Raw genomic sequence first — 12019 nt, 5'->3', positions numbered from 1 at the left:
TCTTAAATGGAGAACATTTCTCCCCTGATGCTATACATATTACCCTGTGCCGACATACTATATAGTGTGTTATTATACCCCGTAGTTCTGTATATTCTGCTGCTGATCATTAACACTGGACCATGGTTCATGGTCCTTTACAGAAACAGGTCAGTTTTGGGGTGTAGTTGTCCTTTAACAGTTCTGACATTTTTAATTGATTATTTTTGTTGTAACCCCTGATACATTGCAGACTTCTCCGTGTAGACTTTGTGCTGCGTAAATCAATGCATGTCGTAAACTTGCCCTTCCCGTGTAAACACATTTACAGCAATTTCATCTTCTAATCCATAATCTGTCATATTACACTAGTGATTAATGCCTAAATGACTGAATGTTAGGCAATATACCCATTCGGTGGTGGTGGGGGCGATATAATGCCTCCAGCCCTCGGTATCACATGTGTATAAATATATATGTATGTCTGTAACCATATATGTGATGCATTAGTGTACACTTGTATGTAGCATATTCTAGTTGGTGGTTTCCCTGATTCCTGTGATCTGTATAAATGTAATTACCTCGTGTGTGGTCACAGAATTCCTCGCTGTCACTAATATGTCCTATACATTAAGGTTTATAGTTCAGGAACGTATAGAATAGTGTTACTGTTCTTGTACATGGATAATAACATGAAGGCAATCGCTGGGCTCTTGCGCTCTCAGGTTTCCGCAGTCGCTGACATTGCAGAGATTGAAACGCGCTGACTGCGCTCTAATGGTTTCTCCATCTCCTTCTGGAGATCGATTCACTTCCACCAGTATCTTTATTTTCCCGAGAGGTCTCGGTGCCTAGTAGTGAGCACTCTGCACGTCCTGATAATGACACATTACAGCGATCCACAGGGTCCGGCTTTTAGGAAAAGGAAACTCGGGGTCAGATCTGTCTTGTCCATTAGACGATCGGAGTTTCCTCTACGCGGCTTTCTCACGCTTTACATTACTGTAACGCTGTGTTCTGGATATATTGCTGCCTCCTGCTATACATTACTGGTAAATGAGCGATCTGTTTAACGATCTGTTTACATGGCTGCTAAACATTACTATGTGAGTGCAGCTTATATTTGTATATATGGTCTTCACGAATGATTAGACTGACATTTAGGCACATAGGGAACTGCACATGCTGTAACTATAGCAAAAAAAAAAAGAATGTTTTTTCTAAACTACAAAGAGGCGGAATCTGATTGGTCGCTATGGATTACAATATCTGTTCACAATGACCTGTGTCCCCCTCCATTATTTTGCTGGTGCATGCTGGGTAATGTCCTTGTACAACACATGACACTGTGAGGACAGTGAAATGCGTTGCAGTACCAGGAAGGAATGGAGAAGTCGTGGCACATTTAAGGGTGCGGTTCAGTTATTAATGTAAATTTTGTGTTCTTAGATTTCCCAGACCTGCTATAAGGACATTATAGGACTTTAAACAAAGCTCTAGCAGCCAACTTACAGAAGACGCAAGGACAGTATTGGACATATGTGGGGAGGGGTAAGGAAGCATAATTTTAAATTAAGAACAAGTTCATTTTTACCTGCTGCGTATATGCCTGGGGTGGAGGACAAGGAGCACTTCATGTGTATTTTCCTAGAGCGGCCCGAACCCTTAATCAGCCACTGGTTAGGACGGGGTTCCTCTAACTGGGCAGACACAGACCGGCTGATGGCTTGGCAGACTTGTTTGCAGAAAGGGAATATGTGGATTGGTTGATTCATACAGAGGGGTGGGGCCAGTGGTGACCTACTAAATAAAATGTTTTTAGTCTTAGCTTTTTTTACCTGCATTAGATCCCATTAGGACACACCCCTAACGATGTGGGAGGGGCTTCAGCTGTCTATAATGGGGTGGGGAGCTAATACAAGAATATACCCTATGCTATCTGTAAAAAGTCGTATATGGGTCTCACAATACTGACCTGTGCAGGAAAAATTAGGTCACTTTACCTTTAAAGCTATGTTGAGGTAGGAAGGGTCACCTAATTGTGACATAAATTCTCTGGCTTAATATTGGTAAATCTGGTAATGATGGTGGGATTTTCCCGGCAAGGTGCATTGTTGTAGTGATTTCAGCTAATCTGTAAAGCTATGTGTAAGTCAGAGTTAATGATATGGGGAAATTAGATGCGATCTGCCACGCCGAGATTCCGGATTAATAGTTCCTAAGCTTGTAATTTGTCACAACATGTTCGGAGCTGTTGGAGAAACTACTGATGAAGAGATGGATGCTGGTCTCTGACCGGAGCACCGATCTGTAGAATGGATGCTGGTCTCTGACCGGAGCACCGATCTGTAGAATGGATGCTGGTCTCTGACCGGAGCACCGATCTGTAGAATGGATGCTGGTCTCTGACCGGAGCACCGATCTGTAGAATGGATGCTGGTCTCTGACCGGAGCACCGATCTGTAGAATGGATGCTGGTCTCTGACCGGAGCACCGATCTGTAGAATGGATGCTGGTCTCTGACCGGAGCACCGATCTGTAGAATGGATGCTGGTCTCTGACCGGAGCACCGATCTGTAGAATGGATGCTGGTCTCTGACCGGAGCACCGATCTGTAGAATGGATGCTGGTCTCTGACCGGAGCACCGATCTGTAGAAAATGATCTTGTTTTTATTTACATTCTTCCTGAAGGGGTTGGGTACGGTATTCCGATGCTTGGGATACAGACACCAGCTATAGCTACAAATAAAACACTAAGGGGCATATTCAATTAGGATTCCGATGCGCAATATTGGCGGTGCAATAACGTGGATTTTCGTACTCAACCCTATGGGGTGCGAACAAAAATCCACGTTATTGCGGTACCGTGGATTAACTTTGCGGCCCATTCCGGCGCGATCCCGCCGACCGGAAACGTAATTGAATATGCCCCATCATTATAATATACACTTACCTTTATCACCGATGGAGGACATTACCGAATGAAGTGCCAAGCGACTGCTACACAGGTCACCGACGACAGCCAAGTTTGACGCACCCTAAGCCTAACGTTAACGTATCTCTTTAAATGTGCATGTCGCTGTCTTCGGTGATGTCATACTGAAGCGCCGACATCCAGCATCTTCGGCTTGTGTAGTAGTCGCATAGCACTTCCTTCTGTAATGTCCTCGGTCGGTGCTGATATAAGTGTATGTATATTATAATCATGTCCTGATTTCAGCCTTCGTGGGTTTTTTTGTAGCTATAGTCGGTGTCGGTATCCCAAGTATCGGGATAGATTACCACCGGCCTGAATATGGCTTTAATGTGCTCCGAATCGCCGCACGCACTTCCTGTCCGCCATCTACAGTTTCTATTCTGCACGCGAGTTGTCGTCCTCTGTGATCCCACTGACGCCCAATAATTAAGGGATTCGGGTAGAGCGGATGGACGGAACGACAAGTAGAATGACGGATAAATGGTGTTTTGCGTCTGTTGGTGCGTCGTAAAGAAACAAAACACCAGATTAGAGGGCAGGCAGTGTAGTACCTCGGTACTTGATCATCGCCTTTGTGTCTCCGCGGATTGATCCCGGAACCACATTGAGCTGAATTGAATGCAAAATTAAAATAATGAGCGTATCGGGCTGAGCACTATGTCTGCGCAGAACAGAAGTGAAGAGTATAATAGGCAGAGTCACAAATTCAGGGTTCAGACCGTTTTCCTCTAGAACCATCAAGGAGGATCGAGCATTAGAGAGGCTGTAAGCCCTATTTATAAGGCTGTAGTCATGTGACCTTTCTTGAGCTTTGCCGATTGGTTTGTTTACATTCTATGCACTGTGATTGGCAAAAGGGAGCGTACATTATTTGCTGAATTTTGGGCAAATCTGGACGATTCACATGTTAATTTTTGGTTCAATGAAATTTGGAAGAATTTCAGAATTGGACAAATTGATTCTCCCATCTCGAGTTCTCATATAGTTTTGAATTAATTGGAACCAAACTTTGCTTTCTAGAAAATATTTTTTTTTTTTTAATATTCTTATTCTCTATCTAAAAGCACCCGTAAAGCGTGTCTGTATTGATCTGTATGTATATTTATGTCTCAGTATGGCATCCATTGGATGATGTATAACGCTGCCTACTATGTGTGAATAATGATCGGCTGCTGATATGGGATGTTTGTAATTCCCCTTATAAACCTTACCGTGACCCTGTGTGCGAATCCACCAATCACGTATATTCACTTGCAGACTAAACCTGAGCGATACAATGTACAGAAGATCCACCCGACCTCTCCGTACAGTAATGGGGCAGATATCGGGCGTTTAGTGATGTATATAGATTAAGGTTTATTTTTTCAGCTGAGTAACTGACAGCATTACAGATAGATGTCATTAATGGATTATTTTATTGGCTGCATTGTGGGTTACACTGACCGTCAGATCTTCATTATTGATTTTGTTTCTTGCTTTAGGTGAAAAGCTGAACATTTCTCCTGGGAATACATTTGGGTAAGTGTCACTTTTATCTATGTATCGGGAAAAGCTCTGGTCCTAGAATTATATATTTGTGTGTGGAATGAATATACCTGGACATATGTTACAGACTTCTTATTATAGGTTATATTGACTCCTTGCGTGTAACAAGGCCGATACCTGCACATACATGTTGGGGGGGATTTTATCTGAGAGGGGAGTTGGCTAAAAGACATTCAGCTAGTACTATGTTTTGTAATGTATCGTTAGTCCTCTGACATTCTCCTTCCGTGTTTACATCCATGTGACGGCATTCCAGCCAGAATGGTGATTATAACAGAATGCAGAGACGCCTGTATATAATGTCTTCCACATGTTTGGAAAATGAAAATAGCACGACAGTAAATCGGCATGTAATCGTAGTCACGGAGGTTCCTAGTGCACAGATAGAGATATATATATATATATATATATATATATATATATATATATATACATATACATATACATATACATATACATATACATATACATATACATATACATATATCTATATCTCTATCCTCACCATTTATTTATATAGCGCCACTAATTCCGCAGCGCTGTACAGAGAACTCACATCAGTCCCTGCCCCATTGGAGCTTACAATGTAAATTCCCTAACATCAACATAGACAGACAGAGAGAGACTAGGGTCAATTTTGATAGCAGCCAATTAACCTACTAGTATGTTTTTGGTGTGTGGGAGGAAACCGGAGCACCCGGAGGAAACCCACGCAAACACGGGGAGAAGATACAAACTCCACACAGATAAGGCCATGGTCGGGAATTGAACTCATGACCCCAGTAACTTGCTGTACATTACTATTTGCTGCACTGACTTCCACCCCTCCCGGGTGGTTTTTATCTTCTATAGGTAAACAGATCGTAAAGAAACATAATATAACGCTGTTACTCTGTCCTGGTAACCTGAAGTAAACACACCTTTACTTTCACATTTATTTGAGTTTTATTACCAAGCACAAGATCTGGGTTATGTACGACGCGCAGTTGTTCTCTGTTCTGGGATTAGAGGAACTTCCCACCTTGTAATGTCATACGTGTTCTATGTGCTTAATGCTGTTTGACGTGTTTTACTTCCATACATACATACATACCTATGACCTGAGAGGATGCAGTGAAGGGGGCCCATTCCGCTTTCCCTGGCGCTCTGCTGGCGACGAGTGAAGCGGCATTCAGCCATCGCTGCGTCCAGCCACAAGACATCGGGTGCTGCAGCTGCCGCACCATGTAATCTTTATAATTTATTATTTATATCGGTCTTTGTTTTCAGGTCACTGCAGGAGGTTCATTTATCTACAATAGGGATGATCATGTCCTGCTCTGGTCTGGTTATATTGTACAGCTGTAGCACAGCCCTCCAGGTACTGATAACTTGTACATACCACAGGGAAGGGGGTGGAGGTGTCAGAGATGTGTTAAAGCAGTTGTCCATTTTTGGACAACACCTCCTTAAGTGAACAATGACCCCCGCACGATTTCCAGGAGGCCATAGCTCTTCCTTATAACTCTCCAGCAGGGCTGTGGACTGATTGTAGCCTCTAGCACAGTCATAGGCAACCTAGTGAGACCCTCTAACCTTTCAAAGGTAAAACAAGACATTTAATCAAAGAAAGAGACTCGTATCTGTAATTACATATCAGCAGGGATTCTGAAGAAGTGTTACACACTGTAACAGATCTGACAATAGAGCAGGAAGGAGCTGGGGGGCCCTAGGTGAAGGCTTTGAGGGCCCATCACTAGCGCATGCAAGAGTTCAATTACCTGGGAGGGGTAATGTGGGAGGGTGGGGTGATGGGCCTGATTGGCTATAAGAATATATTTGAGGGGTTTATCCAAAGAGGCTTACATTGTGTAATATTTGCATTATTTCATTAACGAAGACCCTTTCCTGCAAAAAGCTTTAGTGCGAAAACAGAACGGACAGGATAATGTTTTTGACAATCTGGGAGAATATATTGTAAGTGGGATATTCCATTCAGCGTGACGCGTCTCTGGAGCTGTCCGCGGAGGCTCATCAAGGCGATGTTCAGGCTGAAAATTCTGCTTATTTTTCCTTGCACAGAAAACGAGCAGATGTTCCCTAACGTAATAGAGGACAATGTGCGCAGCCGGATATCGAGGAGGTGCCCGGCGTCACCCCGTGCTGCATTATATCTGCCCCTTATAGGACGGGATAAATATGGAACTGATGGGATTATTACATCTCGTCGTTCTGGGGCAGCGCTGTTCTGTGTTTTTGATGCAGCTCTGTGGACACATTTGGGGTTTCCCTGTACGGTTGGTTACCCTGCGGTTTTTGGTTGCGGCATAGAGGGCGTAGATTTCTATCAGTTTCTGCTGCTTCCTGTTATTGAGTTGGTGTTTGTACAGTTATAGGAACCACGTTGCCCTGTTCCTAGTGTAAACAGAGATCTGACTGTGATTAGAGGGTTTGGTCATCACCAGATGTAATTTGAGCTGTTTGCTGGCACAGGTCAGGGGAAGTACAGTGTGATTCTGTGAAAGTGTTCAGTTCAACGTGTCGTCCTCTGTTATACCGTAGTCCCAGAACTGCTTTGTAGCAAGATAGTTTCAGCCCCAAAAACTTTATTTGATTTTTTTTTGTGTGTTTCACTCTTGATGCAATCTCTAAACTTAGGTTTGAACCCTTGAATGTTTCATTGTTGTACTGTTGTCCACACACGTTGCAATTGTTATTTTACTTTTATGGAATTGTAAAAACCCTGGACTGGTGGACAACGACTGATCCATTAGCTGATAAGCACTGATCAATAATCTGAATGTGTATGGTAGTAAACACATATTGCCGCTTCATAGGTCACTGGTAAGATGTCACCCGGAGTACTGTGTACTGTTCTGAAGGCCCTATCGCCAAAAAGACAGGGATAAAATAGAAATAATCTAGAGAAGGATGACTAATCTGGTACATGGGCTGCGTAACACAACTCATCAGGGAAGACTTGAAGAGCTGGACGAGAGGAGGGACAGAGGAGAGTATGGTGCATTCAAATATATTAAAAGTAATAGTGTTCATGAAGAGCTTATAGTTATACAAGTAAGAGAGGGTTCCTGGCAGAAGGGGACACGCTCTGAAATTGGAGGAATACTGAAAGGGAACTTAAGAAAGAACTTTTTATACATAAGGAGTAGTAGATCCAGGGACTAGTCTCCCAGCAGCTGTGTTTGAGATTCGTACAGTAAAATAACCCAAAAAAAAAAAACATGGGACAAACATACGGCTATTGGTAAAACTTAGAAAATAGCGCAGACACAAGGGACCTTACGTAGGTTATCTTCTGCCATCAAATTCGCTGTTTCTAATGATACTACAAGTGTCCTACGTGGAGCGTGCCCTGCAGATTCCTTTCTGTCCAAGCAGAACAGTGTGAAACAAAAATGCTAAAAATACAGTTAAGACGTCTACCTCCATCATCATACTCATCATCATCATCATCATCATCATTTATTTCTATAGCGCCACTAATTCCGCAGCGCTGTACAGAGAACTCACATCAGTCACTGCCCCATTGGGGCTTACAGTCTAAATTCCCTAACACACACACACACACACACACACACACACACACACACACACACACACACACACTGAGAGAGACACGGGTCAATTTGTTAGAAGCCAATTGACCTACCAGAATGTTTTTGGAATGTGGGAGGAAACCAGAGCACCCAGAGGAAACCCACGCAAACACGGGGAAAACATACAAACTCCAAATAGATAAGGCCATGCTTGGAAATTGAACTCATGACCCCAGTGCTCTAAGACAGAAGTGCTAACCACTGAGCCACCGTGCTGCCCTAGTGTTATGATGTCATTGTGCTGGAATGGAAGTGTTTATTCGGAAATTAAAGGATGCGTTTGAGACAGGCAGTGTGGGGTTAATGCTTCCACCTGTCGCTGTGGCTAAGCCGCCCGGCGGCTCGTACACAGGGTTGGTGCTGGAGCCCGGCCTGGTGCATCTACCCTACTCCTTCCTGCTGGGCGGTGAATCTGAGCCCCGGGGCGGCGGATGTACATTCTGCCTCATTTGTGGTTGCATGGATCCTGTGGTGCCTGAATCGCTGTAAAACCTCTGTTAGTATTAGGCTGTGGGGAGGGCAGCGAGTGGATAATCCGTGATTAAGCTCTCAAAACAGAGGCGATGCATTCATGTGTACCTGTTACTTACACACTGACACCACAGCCCATCCAATAACTAGTGCCTCATGTCTCAGTGTTGTTCCTAGTGAATTCATAGGCTGCATTTTCATGAATATTCGTATTGGTTACCTCCATTGTCCGTGAGTGACCGGTATACACAGTGCCACTCGTTAAGTCTTTAAGTGACGTGTGCTTATATTAATAACTTTTAGATCCAGGTTTCTGAGTGACGTTTGCTCTCTGCTTACACAGAGCTCATGTTTCAATACATCCCGGCAAAATCTGGTGCTGTTAACTCTACTAGGGTGAGCCGGGAATTAGTGCCAGGAGGTTTACCCATCGGAGAGCTATATTACCTTTCTGTTGGCTTTTTAAATTAAGCCTTGTAAACCTGTTGACCGTGCAGAACACAGAAAAGAGGGAGTTCAGGGATGATATAATGATATTCAAGAGGAGAATGGCTGATATAATGAATAGGGCTTCGCAAACTGAATTTATATTTTTTTATTTGAGGGTTTCCCACCACAGCCTCAGGTGGTACCTTCCATTTGCTACACAGGGTACAGGAAAGTTTTGCTATCGTCTGATATCCGTTGTGCCTCAGCCCAGTGATTCAAACCTCACCCATAGCACATCAAATACCCCACTGAGCCCCACAGGAGGAAATCTGCCCCCAACGCCCAATTCCCCGAATAGAGCTTCATCCTTTCATCTAACAACACTGCTCTTTCATTTGCAAACCTACTTTACGTGTCTAATATCCACCCAGTCTTCTAACCCCAGGTGCCTGTTTGTCACCTCTCTCCTCTTTACCTCTCTCCTCTGCCCCCCCCCCCCCATCCTCCCACACAGCCCAGGACTTCTCAACCTACTGCAAAGACATAATGGACACACTTTGTGATGTCTCCTCATGCCAGGCACCACACACCCCAACTACTGCCTATTGCATGTCCTTATCTGACCCAAGTTGCAACCAAAACTCTTATCCATTCTATCCTCTCCCACTACAACTACTGGAACCTCCTCCAATCTGTCATTCTCCTCACTCAACTGTCAACGCTTCAATCTGTCCGAGATGCTGATCTTCCTCTTCTGACACACCCTCTGCAGATACCTATATCCGCTCCTCCAAAATCTATTTAAAATTACTCCCTTAGCCCTCAACAAAGCCCCGCATCAAACCTCATCTTGCAATACTCCCCCTCTCGCTCTCTTAGATCTACCTCTGACCTGCACCTCCCTCGTCTCTGGTTTCCACCTCTCACTCCTGCCTACAAGACTTCTCCTGTGCTGCTTCCCCACCTATGAAATATCCTACCACACCCAATCATACTCTCTCACAGCCTTCAAATGCTCTCTGAACACACATTTCTTTACTAGAATCTGCCGTAACCTACTCGCACCTATATAATTTACTCTGGTACCCTCACAGCTGTCCCAATCTCCACTCTGAGCCACTCTCGCTCCTCTGGTCTCAGCTCTACCTTCCTCCCATTAAATTGTAAGCTCTCTAATGAGCAGGGGCTCTTCCTGCGTCCTGTTTCCATATCTGCATTTATTCTGTCTCCCCGTCTTATGTATGTCTCTGTTTTCCCTTCTGCGGAGCTCTGGCATCTTACAAATCAATGATAATAATAATAATAATCACTGGCCCCGTCCATGCCAGACACACAGATGTGTCCAATCTATGGCCAGCATTGGGCAGTTGATTTTCAGGTTTTCTCCTTTTTGATTAATCAAGAGTAAAGAAATGTTCAGACCCACAATGCTCAGATTGTGGAATTCTGGTGGTTTTTAAATGTTATGATTCATTTATTCAAAACTAATCTTACTCCCTTCCTACCTACATCCATTCTCTCTATACCACGTATCCCGGTTCACCGTCTCCACATGGTAAACCGAGACTCTTCGTTACCGAAATATGACTGATGAGGGCTCGTTAGGGATGTGCAGTAATATATTTATTTCCAGGCATCATTTTAGTCCTGTGAGCTGTATGGAAACTTTGTGTTACAAGTTGCTGATATTGGATAATGTCATGGGAGTACGCTGTTACATTTACTGATACACGTGGATCGATCACCAGGAATATGACACTGAAACAATGTTTCCTCTGAGTAGAACAATATCCGCTCCACCTTCAGATGATTCCATTATACAAACAAATTTGTTGATCTTGTTCCCCATGGATACAACAACAACACGAGATTTATGTGCCTTGGATACAATTTATTTATAAACAGTACATCTGTTGTATCTAAGAGAGGATATTAAACAAATCTTCCTGGATAATAGTTCTCTAAAAGTGGAGTTTCCCTTTAATCTGGGGACTACTCTGCCTGTTAATACACCAATAACTATATAGTGCAGCAGGGTCTGTCCGTATGTAACTGTACATCTATTGAAACATAAGTAAAGAATATATAACTTCTTTTAATCATAAGGCATACAGTATATTCAAAGTATTGAAGATGAGAAACATACATCTTTAGGATATATAAATTACTCTGAGAAGTATGTGTGGGTTTTATTTTTTTACTGTAAATAAAACTTAATATAGACTGTTGCATTCTGCTTGGTTACTCCCAGAATTGTTTGGAAAGTCAGTGAATTAAATCGCTGACTAACGCTGGGACAGGCTTCAGTGTATTGTATCCCGGACAGAGCGCCCTGGACCCCATCCCCCATCCTCTTCCTCCTTAATGTCCTGAGGCTGCGGGAGATAAGCTTTCATATCATGTTGCCTGCGGATTCCTGGGCTGTGAGGTTCGGGGGAAGGAGGTGATGGGCTCATCCCTCTTCTAATCTCCCACTTCATGTAACTCCGATGCCCCTGGGATCCTGGGTAGCGAGACCCATTGGCTAATACATTTTCTCTACTATATGGTGCTGGAAACTAACAGCTCTATCTATCAATCCCTGCACCATTAGAGCTTACAGTCTAAATTCCCTAACACACACACACACACACACACACACACACACTAGGGTTAATTTTTTTTGTCAGCAGCCAATTAACCTACCATTATGTTTTTGAAGTGTGGGAGGAAACCGGAGCATCTAGAGAGTTTGTATGTTCTCCCCGTGTTTGCGTGGGTTTCCTCCGGGTGCTCCGTTCTCCTCCCACACTCCAAAAACATACTAGTAGATTAATTGGCTGCTATTAAATTGCCCTTCGTCTCTCTCGGTCTGTGTGTGTGTGTGTGTGTGTGTGTGTATGTTAGGGGATTTAAACTAAGCTCCAATGGGGCAGGGACTGATGTGAGTGAATTCTCTGTACAGCGCTGCGGAATTAGTAGCGCTATATAAATAGATGATGATGATGACCTAGAGGAAACCCATGCAAACACGGGCAGAAC

At 43.6% G+C, this 12019-nt stretch overlaps 1 protein-coding gene across 4 annotated transcripts in view; it reads left to right on the top strand.

Moving 5' to 3' along the window:
* Positions 1 to 12019, top strand: part of ADD3 (adducin 3) — a 73260-nt gene that overhangs the window by 23508 nt on the left and 37733 nt on the right. For all 4 annotated transcript variants that reach the window (XM_075215720.1, XM_075215717.1, XM_075215718.1 and 1 more), the window contains exon 2: positions 4439 to 4475. The gene's annotated coding sequence lies outside the window, so the exon portion shown is untranslated. The remainder of the gene's footprint in view (positions 1 to 4438; positions 4476 to 12019) is intronic.

The sequence above is a fragment of the Mixophyes fleayi genome, chromosome 6, assembly GCF_038048845.1.
Source record: "Mixophyes fleayi isolate aMixFle1 chromosome 6, aMixFle1.hap1, whole genome shotgun sequence".
Taxonomy (NCBI): Eukaryota; Metazoa; Chordata; class Amphibia; order Anura; family Limnodynastidae; genus Mixophyes; species Mixophyes fleayi.
Note: the sequence above shows the minus strand (reverse complement) of the source record. Positions and strands in the feature narration are given on the sequence as shown.